This window comes from Danio rerio, chromosome 18, assembly GCF_049306965.1.
Source record: "Danio rerio strain Tuebingen ecotype United States chromosome 18, GRCz12tu, whole genome shotgun sequence".
NCBI classification, from domain to species: Eukaryota; Metazoa; Chordata; class Actinopteri; order Cypriniformes; family Danionidae; genus Danio; species Danio rerio.
The window spans coordinates 48,053,269-48,080,000 of record NC_133193.1 but is presented as its reverse complement, the minus strand read 5'-3'; the positions used below and the strand labels follow the sequence as shown (position 1 = coordinate 48,080,000).

At 38.1% G+C, this 26,732-nt stretch overlaps 1 protein-coding gene across 3 annotated transcripts in view; it reads right to left on the bottom strand.

Annotated features, from left to right (window-relative positions):
* large2 (LARGE xylosyl- and glucuronyltransferase 2) overlaps window positions 1–26,732 on the bottom strand; it is a 333,000-nt gene that overhangs the window by 152,725 nt on the left and 153,543 nt on the right. The gene's annotated exons all lie outside the window — the stretch shown is intronic.

The window sequence follows — 26,732 nt, the reverse complement described above, 5'->3', positions numbered from 1 at the left end:
AGTATGAAAATCACTCAAATCAAACAATCTGAGCTACTATTCACCCGTGTGGAAAAAACACTTTAATCATCTGTAGTAATTAGCTGCTACACTGTTTTTTTCATACTACAGTGAGTTACAGAAAAAAAAAATTATATATATATATATATATATATATATATATATATATATATATATATATATATATATATATATATATATACATATTTGAAGTCAGTATTAAATTATTAGGCCCCCTGAATTATTAGCCCCCACTGTATATTTTTTTTCCAATTTCTGTTTAACGGAGAGCAGTTTTTTCCAACACATTTCTAAAAATAATAGTTTAATAACTCATTTCTAATAACTGATTTATTTTATCTTTGCCATGATGAAAGTAAATAATATTTTACTAGATATTTTTCAAGACACTTCTATACAGCTTAAAGTGACATTTAAAGGCTTAACTAGGTTAATTAAGTTAACTAGGCAGGTTAGGGTAATTAGACAAGCTATTGTATAAGATGGTTTGTTCTGTAGACTATCAAAAAAAATTATTAAAGAGGCTAATAATTTTGACCTTAAAATGGCATTTAAAAAAATTAAAACTGCTTTTATTATAGCTGAAATAAAACAAATAATACTTTTTCAAGAAGAGAAAATATTATCAGACATACTGTGAACATTTCCTTGCTCTGTTAAACATCATGGATGGTTTAAGTAGCATAATTCATTCATTCATTCATTCATTCATTCATTCATTCATTCATTCATTCATTCATTCATTCAATTATTCATTCATTCATTTTCTTTTTGGCTTAGTCCCTTTATTAATCTGTGGTCGCCAACTTCGGAATTAACTGCGAACTTATCCAGCATATGTTTTACGAAGCGAATGCCCTTCCAGCTGCAACTCATCTTCGGGAAACATCCATACACACTCATTCACACTCATACACAACGGACAATTTAGCCTGTCTCCAATTCACCTGTACCGCATGTCTTTGAACTGTGGGGGAAACCGGAGCACCCTGAGAAAACCCACACAAACACAGGGAGAACATGCAAACTCCACAAAGAAACACTAACTGACCCAGCGGAGGCACTACCTACTGCGCCACCTGGGAAATAATTTAAAAAGAAAAAAAATTCTAAGGGGGGCTAATAATTCTGACTTCAACTGTATAAGCATCCTATAAGCAATTTTTTTTTTGACAGAAATAATAAATGTTTTGTTTTAAGAAGACTAAAAATAACTAAAAACTAATTTTGTTTCATTCATTTCAAATATACTATCAATCCCATAACAATAAGTCTATCCTACAATCTTACATTTTTTAATTAATGTTCAAAATATGAATTGACTGTTTCCCAGTGATTGGTTGCAGCTGGAAGGGCATCAGCTGCATAAAACTTATGCTGAGTAAGTTAGCGGATCATTCCGCTTCGTCCTGCGAATAAAGGCACTAAGCCGGAGGAAAATTAATGAGCGAATCCCGGGAAGCCAAACAGAAATTGTCACCTACTTTGCATATTAAAGAATCAGCTGAGAAGCTAAAACAATTAATAAAAGAATAAAAGTTACGCTGACTCAACTAAACAAGAAAACAAATGATTTACATTGTTCGTTCTGCTGTGGCGACCCCAGACTAATAAAGGGACTAAGCCAGAAAGAAAATGAATGAATGAATGATAATAATTAACTGTTTAAAAAGTGTTCATTTAAATAAACAATGGCATACTGCTATCATAAACGGCATTTATTGTGTGAAAATGTATAAAATCGATCAATTCATTGGAAAGAAAGTATCAATGCAGAAAGTACTTTTAAGTTGCACACCAAAAGAGAACAGTTGGTGATGCAACATAATTAAACGGACACACAAGTCAAGAATTACTTTGTGACCTCCAGCTGTCAGTGCGAATGCACTTTTAGGTTCACACTTTCAGATGCATCTCACTCGGTACAGTTACTAGGAAGCACAAGGTGTTGGAAGACATCACAGGAAGACAGTGATTTATATGAGTGACACAAATTGTTTTCTCAGTGCGTTCACGCTGACAGCTGTTTGCTGTGACAAAGTAACCAAAAGTTCCGCTAAAGTTGGTGATTTAAATGACTGACAGCAACAGTTGCCAATACAACAGAACAGAATGGAGTTCAGTTTTATGCAAATGCATGTTAAGTGGCAGCTACCTAAAGTTTCACATCATGATGCAAATGGAAATAGCAGTCGAGCAAAAATGCCTACCGGTGACCACTTTGCTCTCAGTACACTCAGGAAGTTTCCTTGTGTGCAGCACTAATGCAAAGTAGACATCATAATAGTTTGTATGTGAGACAACTTTGTGTTCACATTCGGCGTTCTGACAGTGATTCATCATGGCAACACATTTGAAAGTCATTTAAGTCGGCTACATGACAGAAGGCAACAGTTGGAAATGAAACTTTCAGCTTTCTCCATTGGAAGTCGCAGCATCACATCACTTTGCATTTGCATAAAGTTGTGCAGAACTGGATGCAAATGTATACAGAAGTTGATCAGCAACGCCTACTACAGACCTACAGTTTAAAAAAAACCTCCAGCGATTCCCTTCATCATTCAGAACGTATGGCCACACAGTTGGCTGCATATGTCTCAGCATGGTTAGAAAGTTTACTCACAAAGCAGACACAGGAAGTATAGTTCATGTATGGAATGCAAAACAACTCTCAAAGTGATTTGCTTTGTCAAAACAACATAAAGTCATTTAAGTTTAATTACAGTTCTGTTAACTAAAGTTGATGATGCACTGGTGTTATATATCACATCAATGTGCATAATGGATAAGGAAGTTGAGCAAGAATCTCTGGTGATGTAGTCAATCTCAGTGTTAATGTATGATCACAACTTTTGAAGCATTGCTCAGTAAAATTAGGAAATTTCCATTTTTTAAAGCCTAGGACCCACCAAGATTATGTCAAAGAACTAGCATTGAGGGCGAAGCAGTGGCACAGTAGGTAGTGCTGTTGCCTCACAGCACTACCTACTTGACACAGAATCAATCGGGCCAGATGCGGCGGCCGTAAGTGAGCCGACACTGCAACATCCAACCCAGAATCGGCCCGGAGCTGGCGCGACTCAGTCTTCATATACCTTCTTATAAAACCTTTTGGTATTACATTGGTACTTGATACATGGTTTTATGCTGGATAGGTAGGAGTACGGCAGCCGGAGTCTCCGGCAGGCGAGAATCTAGCCGGAACTGGCCTGAGTGTATTTTGCTACTTGGGGTGCGTTGGAGTGTGTTGTGAGCACTACCGGACTCAGAGGGGTGCAGAAGAAGCACGTGCTGTAGTAATTTTTCCTGGTGAAACGAGTGCTTGCAGGATCGGGAAATCCCACATTCAGGGAATCCAGCAAACTTTCTGATCACAGCCTTAGGAGAAATGTTTCCTAACAACAAAACGCTGGCTAAAGTGGCGTTAGTTAATCCGGTCTTTGGTCACGAGAAGTCGACTTTCCGAGGCAAATACAGTCTCCCTTGATGCGTTTGATTACGCATAGGCAAGCACCCAGTTCAGGTCGACACAGGAGGAAGATATGAGTGAAGGCAGATAGAAGTTTTTGTTCATTTGTCAAATAAATAAATGAATAATTTAGCCTATATGCTCGACCTACAAGTTCATTATTAAATTATGAATAAAAAAAAGCAATCAGAAAGTCTGCAAATTAAATAACGATCAATAATAAGTTATGACGGAAATTTTACAACCCTCTCCGTCAAAATGATGGACAATGAGAAAGTCTAATGTAACCTCTGGTCAGCATATTGTCTTCTAAGGCTCAAGTCATTTATTAATGAAGAAAAGATTCACGCAGCTTCTCCTACCACAGCAAATTCTGTTTTTACTACTGATATTTGGTGCCAGTTAAGTGATGACGTGATGATTTTGTTCTCTTTAACTCGTTGGATGGAAACGCTGCTTTATTTGCATGTCTTATATGTGATATTCCAGTTATGCACATACATTTAATTTGCATTTTTGGAAAAAAAACATAGTATATTGATTCATCGCTGAACAGCCAATCAGAGCTCTCTCATTTACTGATGGCTAAGGCCAATTCTACATGCTGAATCTGGCAAAATCCTTACATGACCCAAACAAGAAGCAATGTGTGGAACGCAACAAACAAAAGATGACACAGACGGCCCAATGCTGCCCAATGGCTGACTGAAGACACATGCTTTCCTCTCCATATGCACAAGACAATTTCTTATCACCACTCTATGTTTCTGCAAAACATTTTGCTATCCTGAGTGTGCTTGACACAGGTGAAAGTTTGACAAACGACCTGTAGATTGCTCCTCTTTCTGTTCCTCGTTACTCTCTATATGCACCAGACACTTTCCTACAAACACTCCACAACGACTCGACAACAGTAAATGAAATAAATATAAATGTAGAGTAAATAAAGATGCTTTAGCACTGGGGCAAAAACACCCACAACTACCGAACAACAATCGGCGACCTCCAGCTATTCGCTCGCTGTCATTGCGAACGTATGGTCACGCTTTCCGTTGCATATGTCTCAGCACAATTAGAACATTTCCTTATTCACAGCACTAATCCAAGGTGAGAAGTAGACATGCGAGGGTGACAGTGATTTCTTGCCCATATGGGCCTGTCAGCGCTGCATCTGGACGATAGGAGCTTGGCAGTGCTTTTGAGAGTTCGTGTGCATGCACGAATGCTCGGAGCATCAGGTAATTAAAAGCAGTTCCTCTCAGTCCAGTCTGTGGTCAGAGGTCATCCGCTCTCTTGCTTAAGTCCTCCCCACACTTCTTTGTGCTCTTTTTCACCCAGCAGACAGAAGGCATTATTTTCAGCCGGGCGGCCACAGACGTGCACCATCATGCGAAAGCACTTCATGCTCTAAAAACCGCAGAGTTGCACAAGAGTACCAGGAGCAGTGGTCAAACGCAGCCTACACAAAACCCCCCATGAAGCACCTGCCTCGCACATGCAGGGGAGCTCTTGTGGAGCCGTGAAAGTGGTCAGTTTGTTGACAGCTGTTTCCCGAGACGGGAGGTATTGATTATCTCTTGGGGGTGGCGTGAGGTTGTTTTAGTCTCTCTCAGGACTATCCACCTCCATCCCTCTTTATTCCCGGCCTTACAGGACAAAGCGAATGCCTCTGGGGAGAAAGCCTGCCAATGTCCAGACAAGTGTTGAATATTTGATATGTCCCCAGTGGCATGCAGAGTCTGTTAATGGCTGTCTTTAACATACGACCCCCTAGATCAAAGGCGTCACACTCCGTGTGGACATACCCTATCAATAATGTACCACAGCAGACCAAAATTAACACACACACAGGCGCAAACTAGAATCGAAAACAGAATGACAGACTAGATCTTTGTGGTCGGATATTCAGTGTCGTGTCATTGTTGGGTTTTTAGATTTACTCAAGTCTACTGGCAAAAAAAAGGCCATTGTCGATTTTGCAGCTTTTTCTACCAGTTTTCAATATTTCATGTCCAGCTAGCCATTTGTCAAACTGACTGTCCTGCAGTATGTGGGGTCAAAGAGATGCTGGAGACCATCCAGCATCAGTCGCTCACACTTACTGGCAATTTGGTGTCTCTAATTGCAGCATATTTTTGGATTGTGGAAGAACATGAAGCATCTAGAGGAATCCTGATGTCAAAACAGCACCCTGCTTCAGTCAGAACTTCAATAAAGACCTCTGGTTGGTGTAGAGATACTACTATCCCATGCAACTTTTGAACATTCGTGTATTAAGATAGAAAATACATGTATTAATTCTACGGGAAATGTTACTTTACTGAAATTACGCTATCGACTCTCATTCCTTTTCACATTAATGAATAATTAGTTAAATTTCCTTGGACTTAGGGTGTACTCACAATATGTAAAGTTGCCTTAAACCAGGCCAAAGCAAGCTTGTCCCCCCTCCCGTCTCCCCAGACAGCCCGCACTCACATTACATTCAGGCCTCGGCCTGCTTACGTCATTGATGATGCTCTGGTCAGAAGCGCTCTCGCTCAGCACAGTGGACATTTCTCTTATTATATCGTTTAAGTCGTTTGAGCAGTCAAATACTTCGCCGAACAGATCAGCCATTTTTGACGCTCATAAACAATCATAAAGTCCTCGTGCTGCAGGAATTAGGAGGTTTGCTGAAGGTGCAGCTGTCGTGCACTGAGGGGTTTGCGTCTTAAAAAACGACGACAGTTTTGCGTTCTTTGAACAGTAAGAATAATTAATAAACACATATGAAACAGTCCCTTAAAAGTCACGTCTCGCTTTCAGTTTCAGGCTTTGCTGCATTTTGCACTCACACACAAGCGTACCACGCCAAAGCCCAAGTGAACGGCACTCAGGCACACCTCTTCCAACCGGGCCAGGGCCAGCTAAGTGAGCCGTGCCTGAGCCCTATTTTAGAGCACTCACACTTCTCTGGGAAACAGGCCTGGGCACGATTCGGATAGCATAATGTGAGTAGGCCCTTAGTCCCTAATTTATCAGGGGTTGCCACAGTGGAATGAGCCACCACTTATTAACACATCAAACAGACACGGGTGCTCCTGCCAAATTTCCACTGGTTTTTTCCTCCATTTCTTGGGTCAAAATAAATGGATAATGAGTGCTTTGAACATCTCCTCAACCTCCCGCTGGCCTGCAGATCCCCACACTAGTGCATGCTGCTCTCTTATTGGCTATAGGTGATCACCAATGTAATTGTCAGTCAAAACTCATTTCACCCAGCATGATATGAATCGCAGACAGCTCAAGTACAAGTACTGCATCAACACAAGTACTGATTTGTTTGAGATTTCAGGCATTTGTCTGCAATTTCTCAAAACCTGTCGGCGAGTCAAAAACTGTGGCTAAAATCATGAACTCCGCATACTCCGCAACCATTGCCCACTGTTACGTGTCAGCACGTATTGGTTATTTATGTTTGTATTATGTGTCTCATTGTGTTTTTCTTTTTATCACTCCAGTTCACTTCCTTGTTTTGGCCTACTGCTGTTCCTGATTGGCTGGTTCACATCCACTTGATGCAACCAATCCTGACACTGCTTTATGCTGATTGGTTCCTCTTTGACAACTCAGTTCCAGTTTCAGCCAATCAGATTACTCCAGCTCACTATATATTTTTTTGTCTGCAAGCAGTTTGTCAGTCTTTGTTGGCTTAACTTGTTACTGGTTTCTGTGCTTGTTTGCTCGCTTGATTGAACCTGTGTTTATATCCCCATTTTGTTCAGTTTTGTTGTGATATATTGTCCGTCTTATCCTTTATTTACTCTGTGTTGTCATTTTGGTAGTGATGGTGAAATGAAGCTTTCTGAACCAGTGAAGCGCTCGACTCAATTGTATCGAAAAAAGGTTCGATACTCGAAGCTTTCTAAATCATAGCTCGATGAGGACCTCGTCTGGTGAAAGTGTGGGAAAGCACTGTGTTGCCATAATGTCAAATGTTCACAACTGACCAACTCATTCATGTAGTAATACAACAACAGCAATATAAACAAATTACTGTAGTTTTTGCACAAGATGTATTACATTACACAACTGATGACTGTGGTAAAATCCAAGGTATTCAAAAGTTTATTATAATACAATTAGCGCTGCTCCAAGCAGGGATCAAACCAGCGATTCCTGGATGAGAGGCGAGTGCTTTAGAAGGACGCTATGTGAGTGATACTTTAAGGATGCACTCGCCAGATGGTCTCTGTTAAAAACAATACTACGATATGCAGTGGTTTTCTTTAAAGATAGTTGTAAAAAAATACGCTAATACACTTTAGTATGGTTCAAAACCTTTTTACTAAAAATTACTATTGTATTTTAGTTTAATTACTGGTGTGTGGGACTGGTGCAGTGCTTTGAAACAGTACAAATGTATGTAATTGACGCCTAATCTCTCGCTATACACTTTACTATGAGGGTGTTTAAACCTTTGAATCAAAATTCGAAGCAGTCACGTGGGTATAGGCGAAAATGAAGCTTCGGACGTCACTGATCACGTGATGATGGCAAAACGAATCAAGCTCCGGTACACCGCTTCACTGCAAGATGTATCGTTTTTTTGATACATGCTTCGAAGCCTCGGCGCACAACATCACATTACTACATTTTGGTTTAGTCACTGTCTGTTCTTACCTGTGTAATCATTCATTCCCTTTCCTCATGTTTCCCTACAGAGGTTTGGTAGAAAGACTGGTAGGTGAGTAGGTCATGTGACATACATTTCAACACATACTGACAAAAATTATTCAAAGATGATTCCTTGGATTTACTAATTTTTTTACGTTAAGTGGTTGTAAGCAATTTACTTGGGCTGAATTTAAACAAATTAAGTTAAACATTTTTAAACCTAATTTGTTTGTTTAAATTCCACACAAATAAATTGTTTGCAACAGTTCTGCATGCAACACTTTTCATGAAGCACTCTGCATCATGTTGTTCATGCAGCTTTTTTTCCCCCTGCTTTACACTGTCAAATAAATGACCTCTATGTAAACAGGGACTGGATGGCAGCCCAGTTCAACTCAGATATGCTCAAAGCGCAAACAGGAATGAAAGTTTGAACAACAGAAGTAAAAGAGATGCTAATTCAGCTTCCCTGGAGTAGTTCTGTGATGTCGAGTGAAAGAAAGAGAAGTTTCGCAGAGAGAAAGAGAGAGAGAGAGAAGGGAATCTAACATACACAAGATGCAATTGCACGTCGCATGGCTACACTTTGACATTAATGTAACTTGAATCATCTAAACACACGAGAAAAACAGCAATGACTCATGTCCACATCTTTGATTTCAGGCAAAACTTCCATCTCCGTGTGTGTGTGAGCATGTTTACAGTTTCATGCTCCCATTACCACCAACTGTGTTTTACTTTCACACAACCGCAGTACATTTCATGAGAGTCAAAATATGGGAAACATTGAATGGTACATTACTGTGCCAGCTCAGCGGGATTCAGCCGCATGACATGGTTGTCTAACCCTGAACTCCGTCAAACTCCGTTTAATGAGGCCAGCAGGACCGGGGCATGAGCCGGGCCAGGAGGGGTCTTAAAAAGCCCTGCAATGCGGCGAAGGAAGGACTGGATAGACAAGGACATTGCACTACCCAAGTGTTCAATTAGCATAGTTTAAAGCGGTCCACACCCCGAGCGCAGTGTGGGGTCCAACAAGGACACCTAAAGTGTACAACTTACTTCACAAACAACTCTAAAGTTTGCTAACCCGTCACAATGCCACCAAGGGACCGCGAACCGCTCAGAGCTGCAATCTAAGAGCACATAATTTTAACGGTGAGAATTCTGACACGACATTCGGAGTGATCAAATTTTTATAGCTCTTAAAAACCTCGATGCATCAGGCAGCGTCTACTGTCCTCTAAAACATTGGCACAGACGCATCCGCCGCTTTAATTAAGCATTTCATTTCAGCATAATGCCATCTCAGTAGTTTTAACATTGACAGCCCCGAGGATTTGGCAGAGGAATAGAAGTTTGGTGAAGAGAGTTGGGGAAGCTTCTTGGCGCATGGAGATGGCGAGAGGTGCGTGTATAGCTTTTCTCGGCGTGGGCGGACGGACGGGGAGAGGAGTATCTGAGTTGTGGAATGTCATGGCAGATGGAGGCAGATGGCCATTCATATTCCTGTATCTCATTACAGCTTCTCAGAGTTTCATATGATCAGTAAAAAACTCACTAACAGATGCATTAGACCTTCAGAGCGCGGCCTGTTCGGTCGGGGGAGCTGCTTTTACTGGCCAAGAGGGCCGCTTTTACACACGCGCGGATGTAATAGATGTATCTGCCTTGCAAATATGAGACGGTGAACTGCAGGGTGGCACAGATTTGACAGCTAATGTGTCTTTGCTTTAGACTGAAATGCAAGAAAATTAAGAAAGAACATACTGAGAATCCAAGAACATATAAATGAATGCAATGTAAAAAGAATCTAAGAAAATATTTAAATATTGAAAATTTGTAATCAATTAGTGGTTATGTTTTGGGCAGCAGTTAGCACTGTCGCCTCAAAGCAAGAAGGTTGCTGGTTCAAGTCCCAGGTGGAAGAGTTGGCATTTCTGTGTAGAGTTTGCATGTTCTACCCAGGTTCATGTAGGTTTCCTCCAGGTGCTCCAGTTTCCCCCACAGTCCAAAGACATGCGCTATAGGTGAACTGGATGAACTAAATTGGCCATAGTGTGTGTGTGTGTGTGTGTGTGTGTGTGTGTGTGTGTGTGTGTGTGTGTGAAAGGGTGTGTATGGGTGTTTCCCAATACTGGGTTGTGGCTGGAAGGGCATTTGCTGCGCAAAAACATATGCTGGAATAGTTGTCGGTTCATTCCGCTGTGGCAACCCATGATATATACGGATCTAAATGTAAGGAAAATTAATGAATGAATGAATGAATGAATGAATGAATGAATGAATGAAAGTATTTAATCTGGTAATAGTTACGTTTTTGGACCAAACACATTTACTGTCTGAATTGTAAGAAAATCTCTATTTCGAGTAGGTTATTTTCAATAAAATGGTCAAATTCACTCACACGCTACTTTGAATGAATCTAAAATAATAAATAAACTAAAAATAAAGACATAAAAAACACTGTAACACCTTACTGCAAGGTCTCTACTCAATGTTAATGTTCACATTGTTAATGTTTAACTCATTTTCATTGTAATACATAATTTAAATAAAAATATTAATTGAACATTAACCACAATTAATACATATTTCAGTATTTTTTATAGTTATCATCATTGTCATGTAGGATTTGGACGCAGACAACTTTGAGGATCCAATTGTAGTTTTTATTTTAAAAAATGTTCAGACAGGCAAAGGTAATTTACAGGAGCAAACAGGTAAATACGGGTGAAGCAAAAGAGTGGTCGAGTCACAGGCAAAGAGGTCGGTCCAGGCAGCAAACTAAACTCTCAGAAAAAAAAGGTACATGGTGGTTTTGTGAGTTTTGTACCTTTGTAAAAGTTGTACCTTATATGGTACAGAAAAGACCTCTTATGATACTGTTCTGTACCTTTTATGGTACAATTGAAAAGAAGGTACACAATTGTTCTCATAAAAAAGGTACATGAATACCTTCTTAACTCCTCAACTCCTAATAAAGAACTCCTTCTTTATTACAATATCTATGAAAGTAAATATTACTGGAAAGGCAAAGTGATTTATGAATAATTTCCATATTAAAACAAGAATCATCATTTAAAAACATTTTTAAAAAACTAATAAACATTAATTATTAAGTTCTAATAATAATATTCTAATTATTAATTATTGAAAACTAAATATTGAAGGCAATTTTAATGAACATTTGGTAAGCATTTTCTGATAGATACAGTTTTACTATTGATATCCGCATCTTTTGGCGTCTCCTTTCCATTACATATGTGTGCTGGCAAAAGTCCTGCATACGCAAAGTGTTCATGCAGACATTTTAGTATTGTAAAACTAATCTAACATTGTGCATATCTCGCTACAATACCATTGTATAATTCTGTTTTTATTTTAAAATTAAGTAAATTATATGAACTTTTAAGTGTTTACAAAGGTGTTGTGTGAAAATTGGAGAAAAAAAAAGTTTTATATTGTAGATGGGAGAATGTATTTCTGTAAAAAGTGTTGTGAAATGTTTATTAAAAAATAGATCTTTTGATTTGTTAAAGTATTTTTTATTCTTTACTGTAAATAGAAAAGGTGCTTTTACACAAAATAAATTTAATATTGTTTAAAATGTACTTGATGTTTTATATTTACTCTAAAAAAATGGACGTGTTTCAGATATAGCAAAATGCCTTTGAATAACTCTTGAAGGAACACATTTGACACTGTTAAGGTACAAAGTGTGTTGTCACTGTGGTGCTACCTTCATGAATCAGATTTGTACTGTTGATGAAGGTATAATGTCGTATATGCTGGTTTTAAAAACCAAAGGTACATTTTGGTTTCCCATGGTACAAATCATGTCCTTAAAGTTACAAACTGCAATGGTACAAATTTGTTTCTTTGTCTTAAGGTACAATTCTGTTCCATAAAAAGGTACTGCCTTGACAAGAGTTTGTACCTTCTTTGGTACAACATTGTACCATTTTTTCTGAGAGTGTAGGTAAACAAAGGTACAAAGCAAATGTCGAACTCGGCAAAGCAAGGCAAGAAAAATGCGTTGTGATGTCCAATAACAGTTAAATAAGATTCAGCAATGTGTGTGGAAATGAGAGGAGTCTTTATAGCACAGGTAATAGATCACTGATTAGCTTCAGCTGTGTGTGCTATCAGCGGAAAACCAGAACAGGTGTCTGTGAGGTGCATGACAGGATTTGTAGTCCATATGGTGATGGGATTGTAGTCCGAGTGAAAGTGAATAGTTCCCAGCAATCTACAAGCCATATCAATTATGTAATTCGTTAACTTCAACGGATCGTTCACGCCAAATCTTCAGTCAGTTTGTTTTATTTTGTTTTTCTATTACGGAGGTCAAAGGTTACCCATTTCCAACATTATTCAATATTTTGTCTTTTGTGTTTAATAGAGGGAAACAAATCTAATTGGTTTGAAGGGTGAGTAAATAAAGACCTATTAAAACATTTCAGTAATCTTTTTCTTTACTGTGAGTAGTTCATGAATGTCAACAAACACGACTATATAAGTATTGTAAAGCATTATCAAATCATTAATATCCAGGTGAAAATCATATTTATGTTGTGTTTGCATGTCATTTTGACAATTTGTTAGCAAATCAATCAAGTCAGCTCTTTCAATGAACTGAAAATGTAACAAATGTTTACAAAACATAATGTATACAATAATCAAAAAAAAACTAAAAGGTAATGAAAATATGTTGGAAATGTATTGATCACATAGCTTGGGAAACAATTGGATGAATCCCTGTGTATGAATGTATTGATTTCAGCAGCTGAAGAAGATGTTCATGGAATATGATGAAACCAGACAGTCATGATGAACATGCACGTTTTCCAGAGTCCAGTTTGCGGCTTTATAAGCATTCAACTATGAAATACTTGGAAATCCCCCTTCCAGCTCAAAAGGTCACCTCCTCTGTCATTACCGCAATAAAACTACACACTAACTTTCCTTTCAGCACAATGAGAGTTTACTGAATAGATGACACATCCACACTGACCACAGACATTTAGCCGATATTTCTTCTGGCAACAAAAAAAAAAATGCTTTAGCAAATAGAATAAGAGTTTGTATTGGCAAGCTGTCATCCCTACATGAGAGACGTTCCCCAGAAAAAGTCATTTTTTGGCCTGTCATGACCCTTCCACTCCATCATGCCGAACTCTCACAATAAAGCCTATTGTCTGATGCGATGCGCAAAACAATCTGTTGTCCTGGCATCCTTGATGAATAGAGGGTTACAGAAAGCTGCAGGAGAAACTATAGGAGACATCTAAGTGTTTTATGAGAATTGTAGTTAGAAATTTAGAGCAGTATTGGGAATTGATGCTAAATGCTAGGGGATGTATATCGAATGGTTCCCTGTTGAACTTGCTTAACCTTTGCTAGCTACCTTGTTTTAATTGGTTTATGCTAGAGGCTTTAAAAATGTATATGGACATCTCCACTTCCTTCCACAGTAGACAAGTGAAGGTGAAATGTCCTTTTCACCTTTTTGATCTCAGTTACGGTATAATTTTTCCCATATTTCAAGAGTTCACAATTAGCTCATGATTTATACATAGCTTGTTTGGCATGCTGTCCCGGGAGAGAGCCCTGAGCTCAAGGGATCCTCGAGCCCAGGGCTCCCCCCCTTTTGCAGGGCGAGTGGAGATTGAGCTCAGGTCTATCTCAAACTCCCCCGCTGCTGAGGCCAAGGCGAACTTCCTGAGAGTAAGACATTATAAAAAAGGTTTAGGCTTGTTTTATCTATAATATAAAGCACATTTGGATGGTGGGAGGAAACCGGGGAACGCGGGGGAAACCCACGCGGACACGGGGAGAACATGCAAACTCCACACAGAAATACCAGATGGCTCAGCGAGGACCCAACACCATTGGTATTTTTGCTGTGAGGCAACAGTGCTAGTCACTGGTTAACCGTGCCGCCCATTCTGGATAAAGGAGGAAGAAGGGGAGGAGGGGGGTTTCTTCCAGACGAAGATAGTTGTAGAAAGAAAATGAGGATATATATATAGTGATTTGGGATCCTTTGATTGGAGGATCACAATTAGCTAATGTGGACCAGCTGGGTCAATCATGAGCACATGCTCCCCTCGAAATTAGTTTAAAATTAAACTTCACTTCTTAAAATGTTTTCATTGCTAAGTAGTCATTTGTCATGCAAAAATACACCGTAAAAAGTATTTAATTTTAACTGTAAAAAGAAACTATAAAAATGCTACAGTAAACATATGTAACCTGGTTAACAGTAAGTTTCCTTAATGTATATACGATGAATTACCTTATATTGAGAGTCCCAGAATCCCCTGGTGTTTAATTTGTCCTTTTTTACAGGCATTACTTTGCTTCTTTTTAGTTTTTTCTCTTCAGTTATGTATATTAGAGTTTTATATAACATCTAAAGTTGATAAACAATGTTTAATGCATTACTTTAGTTCAAGTGTTTTACCATGATGAAGTTTATTAGTGTTAATGACAGTGAGCATCTTCTTTATTTTTGCATAGTTCTCTGCTTGTAGAATGAGTGTGATGATTAGGACTACAAATTAATTACATTTACGGAAGCTTACTGTAAAATTTAGAAATGTCTGTTGGTTTTTATCTTCTTTTGTAATAGTAAAAATCAGGCAACCACAGCAGTCGTTTTTATCCTTAAATTTTATTTTAAAATGTAGCTTATTTAATAGTAGCTAATCATGTCATAGTAATAAAAACTAGTTTGTTAGCAATAGTGGTCACACTTTACAATAAGGTTCATTAGTTAATGTTAAGTAATGCATTTACTAAGATGAACAAACAATGAACAATACATTTACTACTGTATTTGTTCATATTAGTTAACGTTAGTTCATGAAAATACAGTAGTTAATTGTTAGTTCATGTTAACTCATGGTGCATTAACTAATGTAACAAGCATGGGCTTGAATGTTAATAATGCATTAGTAAATGTTAAATTATGATTAATAAATGCTGTGCATGTATTGTTCATGATTAGTTCGTGTTAGTAAATGCATTAACTAATGAACCTTATTGTAAAGTGTTACCGCAATAGTAAAATCAATAATAAATAAAGTGTATTACATAAAATAATGATTAGTAATTATTAGGATAGTATCTAATGTCAGCCAGTCAACCTAGTTCTAATACCAAACTAATTCTAAGGTAATTGAAAAACAATGTGTCTTTGTGTTTAGCCTAGTACATAGTGAATTACAGAATTTGTTTAACTATGCCTACTTAAAAAATAAATTTAAAAATAAATGTAAAACTCCAGGACCAAATATAGATTATATACAATGTGATGCTTGAGTATAAAAAGTTTGAAAAGTTGCAACCTGGGCTCATTACGAATACTTACCCAAGTCTACATTTCTGGGGACAGTGAAATACGTAACCGAAGGTACGTCTTTTCGCAGTTTGTGTTTGTACACTTCTGCCGACCAGGCCAGCTTGCTGTCGACTGACTGACTGAGTGACTGACCCACCCACCCCTATCTCTATACTCAACCAATAGTGTTTTCAAAAGCAATCTAAAACAACAGCCATCTTGGCTGTGTGATTTCACAACATTTTCAGCCTGTTGTTTGTTTATTTATTCTATCTTTTGCTTTTGTTTTACCTGGTTTCTAGAACTGTCCTTTGGAAGACTCACACCCCGTTGTCACAATGAACTCTGATCCGCATCCCAAGTCCGCTGACGTCAATATTCAATTTCAGGTTGGAAGTACATCAACATAATGAAATAAATGTCTCAAAATGTTTGTTTTTATGTAGACTTTAACATGCTAGCTAGTCTTATCTAGCTTAAGCTGGTTAGGTTAGATATAGGTTAAATGTTTTCTCTGCATAATGCTGATTTGTAGCTGGTTTTCCCGGTCGGTCAGTTGGATGACCAGTGCAAAAAAAAAAAAAAAAGATCAGGTGGTTTTCCTTGGGTTAATGTCCTTGTAGCTGTGCAGTGAGGATCTTTTTTTAATTAAAGCTGATCAGCGGTGGCTTTAACAGTGAGGTGTTTCACTGCTAATACTCTGAGTGGACGTAGAAGAGGTCCTAAATTCTGTTGTTGGAGGCAGAAAGTAATTGGACTCTAAGCTGGCCTCTCAAATAAATCAAGTCTTTATGGCCAATTTCAAGCCCAGAATTCTGCTGTATCTTCTCTACACACACACACACTTTCTTGAAGAAACCTACGGTGCGATACATGCACACAATAGGATTGGAGAAAAGCGCAGCGGGCGATGTTTGTTCTCACTGAGTGTCTGTTTTACATGGCAGAGAGCTGTTTACAGACTTAAAGCAGACAGCTGAAAGTGAATCCTGCTGTGAAGAATGACAAAACACACATACATTTACACACATGCACATTGGCACGGGTTACACACACACTGACATGAGGTGAGTGAAGCGTGTCTACTAAAGCAGTACTGTCTGAGTGTGTAATCTGTCGACCTTTATTGTAGGTTAATGTGACACAGAGATACAACTTATAACTAAAGATATAAGTGTAAACACTAATTGATCTTTCTCTCATCTTCCCCTCCATGACCCCATACAAGACTCAAGCTCAGACTAAATAAAATGGATTGTAGACAAAATAAACATGCCTTCAAAGCATTATTTACAAATAAGGACAACGCATATGCAGTATATGTGCTGTAGATTGCAGTACTCAAGGGGTCTTTTGGTCATGATTCATTCAATCATTTTACTTCGGCTTAGTCTCTTTATTCATCAGAAGTTGCCACAGCGGAATGAACCACCAACTTATCCAGCCTATGTTTTATACAGCGGATACCCTTCCAGCTGCAACCCAGTACTGGGAAACACACATACACTCACAATGGGCAATTTAGTTTGTTCAATTCACCAATAGTGCATGTATTTGGACTGTGGGGGAAACCGATGCACTCGGAGGAAACCCACGCCAACATGGGGAGAACATGCAAAATCCACACAGATGCCAGAAATGCGACAGTGCTAACCACTGAGCCACCGTGTCGCCACCAAAAGTCATGATTATTTTATTATATTTTACACTGCAAAATTATATCTATTAATTAATAGTTTCAATAGTTTGTAATTCACGGGTGTCGTATGGGAGCTTGATCAGCTGTCGACTTTTGAGGTTGAAAATTTAACCTGGGAGCTTAACTATATAACTTTATTTAATTTTTGGTAGTTTGAAATAATACTTTGTATAGAAAATAACATATCTGAAATTAAGAGCATATATATATATATTTAATGTTTAATGTTTCCCCCCAATTATATAGTCTACAAAAGCAGAAAATATACTGATAGTTTATTACCAGGCTTTTGTACCATAATTTAAAACACCAACCCAAAAAATATCACTTTAAATTTCACAATTAAAAAAAAAAATAATATTACACATTTTATTCCAACTTTTGAACTTAAGAGTTTGCTGGAAGCATTCCAAAATAAAATCAATTGGGGAAAAAATCACTCCCAAAACACAGAAAACTTTTTATTTACGGGGTTTTACAGTGTGTAATTTAATTTAATTTAATTTAATTTAATTTAATTTAATTTAATTTAATTTAATTTAATTTAATTTAATTTAATTTAATTTTCACCCAAAGCGCTTCACAATAATGATGGGGGTCTAGCCACACCACCACCAGTGTGCAGCATTCACCTGGATGATGCAACGGCTGCCACAGGACAACAGCGCCAGTGCGCTCACCACACACCAGCAATTGGTGGAGTGGAGAGACAGTGCAATTTGGTGACTGGGGATGATTGGGAGCCCATGATGGGTAAGAGCTGATAAAGGGAATTTGGCCAGGATGTTGGGGTTAAGTGCCATGGACTTTTTGATGACTACAGAGAGTCAGGATCTTGGTTTAATGTCTTATCTGAAAGATGGGTCTCACTCAGACTTATAGACCGCAAGTTGACCTCGCTAACACCACTTCCAACAGCAACCTAGTCTCCCATCCAGGTACTGGCTAGGCTCAACCCTGCTTAGCGTCAGTGAGTAAGTCTTGGACTGCAGGGTGATATGGCTGTGGAAACATTGGTAAGATGTTGCCAAAAGTTTGGTAGATACTATAGTTTGCCTTCTTGTTTACCTTCAATAAAATGAATTGACAATTGAATTCGTGTCAGTACGTTTGGCTGCATACTTTGCCCATTTGAATGAAATGATGCGACACAATCTCACTGCAATTCCTAACTTTGATTTAGTGGCTAATTTGTATGAATTCGTGCCATCTCATTCATACAATTTAGTACGATTTGCTTATCCCCCAATGACGGTAGGGTGTAGAGGTGGGGTTGGATGCCTCGCCTCCTTTTTAAATACATTATCCACAGACTGAACTTGTACAAATTCGTATGAATTAGCAACTAAACTGACAAAAAATAAAATAGTCACATTTCTTTGTGAGATCAGGCTGGATAATTATAAAACTATGAAAATTTCCAACTTAAGTCAGTCAAAAACACCTTAAAGCATTTATATGAATTGAACATAAAATTCAGATATAGTTTAGTGTCTGATACAACTGTGTCTGGAAGTGGTACATTCAATCCACACATTATTTTGAAATATAATAAGTAAATGATAAAGTTTACTTCTGTTCCACTTAGGAGATTCAGCCCACCATGAGGCTTTCTGTGACCTTCCACCACAATCTGGCATCTTTTTCTATTTTTTAGCAAATGTAGTTGTTGTTTTTGTGTCTCTACTGCAAGTAATGACGCAATAAATCAGCAGGTTCCCGTTATAATGAATAAAGCTGTCTGTACTGCCGGAGAGAGCATGTTGATTCTAGCATGTCCGCATTAAAGAACAAAAAACAAAACTACATTTCTCACATTGTACTCAACCTCGCATCCTACACTTCACATATGATTATGCAGAGGACATGAAATATAATATTTAAATTTCATTAAATTGGTAGAGTATCTTGATTAATTTGCAACATTCATTCATTCATTTTCTTTACGGCTTAATCCCTTTATTAATCCAGGGTCGCCACAGCAGAATGAACCGCCAACTTATCCAGCATAAGCGGATGCCCTGGCCTAGAGCTGCAACCTATCACTGAGAAACATCCATACACTCTCATTCACACTCATACACTACGGCCAATTTAGCCTACCCAATTTACCTATACCGCATGTTTTTGGACTTTGGAAACCAGAGCACTCAGAGGAAACCCACGCCAACATGGGGAGAACATGCAAACTCCACACAAAAACAACAACTGACCCAGCCGTGGCTCGAACCAGCGACCTTTTTGTTATGAGGTGAACATGCTACCCACTGCACCACTGTGCAGCCTCATAACATGTTTTAACCATGTTATTATTGAATCTACCCTTTTTTTATTAATTGTTTAATGTTCCCCCCAATTAAATTTATTGACTATTCAGATTACACATGAACCTGTAACCATGGGGAATGATACACAACTGAAGGTAAGATCCAAATGCAGGTTTATTCTTCGTCAGGCAACCAATGGTCAACACAGGTGCAAACAGGTATATGTTGGCAGTCCAGAATGGTAATCAGTAAACAGGCGAGAGGTCAAAAGGCAGGCGGCAGGCAGGGAGAACGAGAATAGAAGGCTAGGTAAAACACGGGGAATCAAGACAAGGAATAACGCGCTGTAATGTAATCTACTGATAAACAAGACTCTGCAATGGGAGTGAGTGAATGTGCTTCTTAAATAGTGTGTGCAATCAGTCTCTGACAATCCTCAGGTGGTGAGAGTAATCAGTCTAGATGAGGAAGCACGTGTGAGTGTGACCGGAGTGCATGTATGAAAATGTAGTCCAGGAATGGCGGATTTGTAGTCCATGGTTATGGTTAGTGCAAACCAGCGATCTTCTGAAAGACGATCGCTGGTAATTGTGACAGAACCACACACATACACAAACACACACTCACACACACATATGTAACGTTGTACAAAATAATCTAAAGAATTACCTTATTTTGAAAATGACCTATTAACCTAAATGGATTGAATACGATTTAATTAAAAGATTTCTCTAGTTGAAACCGTCTAAATTACTGTCACCTACTATTTATTTTTTAAAGAAAAAACTTACATAACTTACATATATATACTTACATAAATGTTTACTTTAAATAAAAAAATGTTTCGTGCTGTAAGGATCTGTCAAAAGGCCTAAATACATATGCTTTATTAACAATAATAAATAAACATTAATGCAGTGTAAATATAAAATGTTTAATGTCCAAAATTTCTCAAACTTACTTTCTAAAAGAAAATGCTGTATTATTTCAATCTTAATTTGGGTAAAGTATGTACAAACCCAAAAAAAAATTGGCTATAAATTATATTGTAAAAGAATTAACCCAGTATGTTTTGTCCACATTTTACCCAGCATTTTATGTATGTATGTATATGCTTATTTCACACACAAACACACACACACTTTTAAAGCCGCGATTCATAACCAAACCATTCAAACCAGCTGATCGATGTGACTTTGAAATGTTTCAGTGTCCCTGTATCTGTGTTTACACTCAGTAAACAGTGGTGAGTTCGATGTACTAATGACCCTCACGGCCAATCACAGTCATTTCTGTTGAGCAAGTGAACACAATGGCAAATCAGCGCTGTTTAAGAACATAATAACAATAATAATTCTTTACATTTATATAGCGCTTTTCTGGGCACTCAAAGCACTTAACACAATGGGGGGAATCTCCTCATCCACTACCAGTGTGCAGCATCTACCTGGATGACGCGACGGCAGCCATTTTTATGCGCCAGACCTCACACCACACACCAGCTGATTGGTGGAGAGGAGACAGAGTGATGAAGTCAATTATGATATGGGGAGGGTTTGGAGGCCATGATGCACAGAGGTCAGTGGGCAGATTTGGCCAGGATGCCGTGGATAAGCCCCTACTCTTTTTCGAAGGACATCCTGGGATTTTTAAAGACCACAGAGAGTCAGGACCCCAGTTTAACGTCTCATCCGAAAGAAGGCGCTCACTAAGCAGTATAGAGTCCCCATCACTATACTAGGGCATTAGGACCCACACAGACCGCAGGTTGGGCCCCCCCTTCTGGCCTCACTAACACCACACGGCATGCGAAACAGCACTCAAATGTAAAATTTCAGTACTAATGGGTATCAAATTGTAGCGTCGTGACAGCACTACTTTTTACTTGATCTACTTGAGGTTTTCAGCTTTCTTCAGAATATCTTCTTTACAGAAAAAAGAGACTCATAAATGTTTATAACCACTTAAGGGTGAGTAAATAGGGAGTAAATGTTCAACACTTGAAATTGAGCTATTTAGGATTTATAAAACATTGTTAAACACTGCCTTGTGACAAACCTCGCCATGGTTAAAAGCAGAACTGTGTGTGTCAGTTAAAAACAAAGGTAAAAAAAGTAGTTAATGTAAAGTCAGAGATACATTTGCGATCACTGTTTGCTCCTGTTTGTCCCTCTGCATGAATCTGACTCATTACAGTGTCATTTAAATTGCCTCTCACTCTTCTTTCCTTTCCATCTACACTTTTTCTCTCTTAGCTTTAATAGCTGTCTCTGCTCTCAACATTTGTCTCTCTCTAATGGCTTTTCTTGTTGCTGTTCTCGCAGCGTCTCTGCTTTTCCTCCAGAACCGGAACAGCACCGCTGAGTTCGGACCAAAGGCTGAGTCCCTTCCTAAAACTCAAGAGGGATTATGAGCCCAGTTAATCAGAAACCTTTCCACTCATAAAGCACAGTGTGTGTGTACTCGACAAAGCGTGCTCTAATCTGCTGCTTTGCTTTTGTGTTTTCTTCCTCTGATCAAGAACCCAATTACTGCTTTAAGGAAACGCAAACAAACAATGAGCGCGGCACAGAACACACCGTTTCCCACTCACCTAACTAAATCAATCACCGGCTTCATGAGATTCCTGATTAGCAATTAGCATGAGCTGGAGGGGAGCTGTCGATACACAAGTGAAGTGAAACGCTATTGATAGTATTAGAGACTGCGACTCCTTAAAATACAACAGAAGCTCTATTGCTCTTTCATTACTAAGATGTGTACCTGTGCCATTAAGCGAGAGTTTATTTATTCTGACTTTTTGTTTTGTAGGTTTTAATGGTTGCTCGGGTTGTCATCACTCCCTCCTTTATGAAAACAGATTTTTGCAACAAAAATTCTTTATTTTATGGTGAGATTTTATATGCAGTTGAAGTCAGAGTTATTAACTCCCTGTATTTTTTCGCCTAATTTCTGTTTAACACATTTCTAAACATAATAGTTTATATAACTCATTTCTAATAACAGATTCTTTTATTGCCATGATGACAGTACATCATATTTGACTAGATATTTTTCAAGACACTAGTATTCAGTGCAATTTAAAGGCTTATGTAGGGTAATTAGGCCAATTAGGCAAATTATTATTTAATGATAGTTTGTTCTGTAGACAATCAATTTTATATATACAGTTGAGGTCAGAATTATTAGCCCCCCTGTTTATTTTATCGACAATTACTGTTTAACGGAGTGAAGGTTTTTTTTAACACATTTCTAAACATAATAGTTTTAATAACTCATTTCTAATACCTGAATTATTTTTATCTTTGTCATGATGACAGCACATAATATTTACTAGATGTTTTTCAAGACACTTCTATAAAGCTTAAAGTGACATTTAAAGGCTTAACTAGGTTAATTAGGTTAACTAGGCAGATTAGGGTAATTAGGCAAGTCATTGTATAATGATGATTTGTTGTAGAATTTCAAAAAAAGTTAGCTTAAAGGGGGTAATAATTTTGACCTTAAAATGGTGTTTAAAAAATTAAAATCTGCTTTTAATCTGGCCAAAATAAAACAAATAAGGATTTCTCCAGAAGAAAACAATATTATCAGACATACTGTGAAAATTTTCTTGCCCTGTTAAACATCATTTGGGAAATATTTAAAAAAGAAAAAAAAAAATTCAAAGGGGGTTAATAATTCTGACCTCAACTGTGTGTATATATAGCGTAAGTGGGCTAATAAAATTGACCCTAAAATGTTTTTAAAAAATTTAAAACTTCTTTTATTCTAGCCAAAATAAAACAAATAAGACTTTCTCATATAGAAAAAAATGTTATAGAAAATACTGTGAAATGTACTTTACTCTGTCAAACATCATTTGAGAAATATTTGAAAAAGAAAAAAATTGCAAGAGAGACAATCATTTTGGCTTCAACTGTATACGTCACAGTAATGAATCTCGACTCATTTGTGTTGCCAGATCTTGTTTAAAAAGCATCTTTTAGATTGTAAAAAGGAGGCATGGTCCTAACCCTAACCCACCTCTAAACCTAATCATCTTTAAGGATATGAGCAAATCTCAAAAAAATAAATCCAAATGTATTATCTCATCTCATTTTCATCCGCTTTCTGTGGCCAGGTCACAGACTTCCTTCTTCCCAGACACTTCCTCCATGTTCCTAAATGTTGCCATGTGTAGCAAATATTAAATACATAAATACATAAAACCCAAAATGTTGCTACCTTACTGATTTTTGGGGAATATCTGGCAACCACAATTGCGCTTTAATACTATAAATTAGACTGATATACTCCTTTTGTCAAAGTTTGCTAAAGTGTACTTATTTTTCACAGGAGAATACATTCTATCAACTCTAGTTAATAAAAACTCAACAATAGACAACAGTATATTTACAGTAGAAGGTCACGTAATAAAGCCAGCGTAATTATCTTCCCTATACCTTGTGGGAAAGCCTTTAATTCCCATTCCTCCCTACTTAAGCGGCTCACTAATGCCGAGTGAAGCAGAATGCACTCAACACACTATATTTAATCTAATCAACCTTTTTATGTTGTTAATATCACTATGAAAATGCAAATTGTGGAACCAGATTTCCTCCTGGAGTGATGCCTAATCCACCCGATGCCTGATGCCGTAATTACATGATTACCATGTTTCATAATGAAGCTGATGGGGAAAAAAACAGGAATGGCAATCACACAGTAAGTTTTCAACAGCTTCATGTTACTGGCTGGAAGGCTGGGTCTAAGGAATAAGTCATTTTAAATGCATTGAGTATGCCATTGTTTTTTGTTTTTGTTTGTTTGTTTGTTTTTTTTGCTCAATGTGTTTCTAAAATCAAAAACAAAAAAGGCCACTTTATTAGGCGCACCTGTCCTACTGCTCGTTAACGCAATTTCTAATCAGCCAATCACATGGCAGCAACTCAATGCATTTAGGCATGTAGACATGGTCAAGACAATCTACATTAGCCTAAACATTGCATGGTTGTTGGTGCCAGACCGGCTGTTCTGAGTATTTCAGAAACTGCTGATCTACTGGGATTGTCACACACAATAATCTTGAGGGTTTACAAAGAATGGTCCAAAAAAGAAAAAAATATCCAGTGAGTTCTGTGGGTAAAAATGCCTTGTAGATGCCAGAGGGAAGAGGAGTACGGCCAGACTGGTTCCAGTTAATAGAAACGCAACTTAAAAAACCACTTACAACTGAGGTCTGCAGAAGAGCATCTCTGAATGCACAACATGTCGAACCTTGAGGCAGATGGGCTACAGCAGGAGAAGACCACACTGGGTGCCACTCCTGTTAGAACAGGAAACTGAGGCTACAATTCGCACAGGCTCACCAAAATTGAACAATAGAAGATTGGAAAAACGTCGCCTGGTCTGATGAATCTCGATTTCTGCTGCAACATTTGATTGGTAGGGTCAGAGTTTGGCATCAACAACATGAAAGCATAGATCTATCCTTTCTTCTATCAACGGTTCAGGCTGCTGGTGGTGGTGTAATGGTGTGGGGGATTTTTTCTTGGTACACTTTGGGCCCATTAGTACCAATTGAGCATTATGTCAACACCACAGCCTACCTGAGTATTGTTTTGACCATGTCCATCCCTTTATGACCACAGTGTACCCATTTCCTGATGACTACTTCCAGAAGGCTGAAACACCATGTCATAGAGCGTGAATCATCTCAGGCTGGTTTCTTAAACATGACAATGAGTTCTCTGTACTCAAATGGCCTTCACAGTCACCAGAGTTCAATCCAATAGAGCATCTTTGGGATGTGGTGGAATGGGAGATTGGCATCATGGATGTGCAGCAACCGTGTGATGCTATCATGTCAACATGGAGCAAAATCACTGAGGAATATTTCCACTACCTTGTTGAATCTATGTCAGTTCTTATTAAGGCAAAAAGGTTCCAACCCGGTACTAGTAAGGTGTACCTAATAAAGTGGATAGTGAGTGTATGCTAGTTAAATTGAGGTCTTATGAATTCCCCAGAGAAAAATGCCTTTAATTAGTGAGTTAATGACTTGATCCACTAATAGCCACTGTAAAAAAAAAAAAAAAAAGAGAAAACCCATCGACATGCATGAATGGATCAATACATTTGTCGATGCAATTAAACATACACAAGCAATTTCACACCTCAACAATTCTGTGCCGAAAATTCTATACACCCGCACTGGTGGAATATGTTTGGTAGATCCAGCAAAGCATAACATCTCACCAGTCTAACAAGTAAAGTAAACCCCCATGTCCCTGCAGTTTCTCCCCTAGCCAACATTATGAAGAATAATCTCAGTGTCCGATCGATATATTGATGGCTAAATAGTTCCCCTGGGAAAGGGGGGAATGTAAGCAATTTTAAAGGGCTCGTTTTATTCTTTTTTTACAAGATGTTATAAAACTCTCAGGTGTCACAAAAATGTTTCAGTTTAAAATACCTCAAGGATCATTTTTTATACCATGCTATAAATACAGGTAGAAACGCATTGTTTTTGTGTTTGTCTCTTTAAATGCAAATGAGCTGCTGCTCTCCGCCTCCCTTTCCAAAAGAGCTGCTACCAGAATCAAAAGACTCAAACTATGATGCATCATCAGTCGACAGAATGTCAGCAATCCAAATGAACTAAACAATTCATTCATTTTCCTTAAGCTTAGTTACTTATTTTTCCTATTCCGGCATATGTTTTATGCATCGGATGCTTATCTAGCTGCAACTCAGTACTGGCAAACACCCATACACTCTCACGTTTACACACACTCATACACTATGGCCAATTTAGCTCATCCAATTCACCTATAGCGCGTGTGTTTGGACTGTGGGGGAAATAGGAGCACCCGGAGGAAATCCACACGTGCACATGGAGAGCATGCTAACTCCACAGAGAAACACCAACTGGCCCAGCCTGGGATCGAAAAAGCGACCTTCATGCTATGAGACGACAGTCCTAACCACTGAGTTATTATTTATGTGCAGTTCATTCCAACAACTTAATGATAGCTATGATTTGTATCAAATATGTTTGCCTCACCTGTCTATCTCCAAATGAACTTTTCTAGAAGGGTCAGTTTGCTTAGTAGCTTACCATGTACAGTGTTGTTCTTGCCATGCAGAACGCTCGTGTTCGAGTCCACTGAAGCACACTTCAACAAATGCGATTTGAAACGTAAAAAAAAATGTGAAAAAAACGTACCCTAAGTAAAATATTTCAGATTTGCTAAAAATGTAGACAGCGCCCTCTTGTGGATTTGT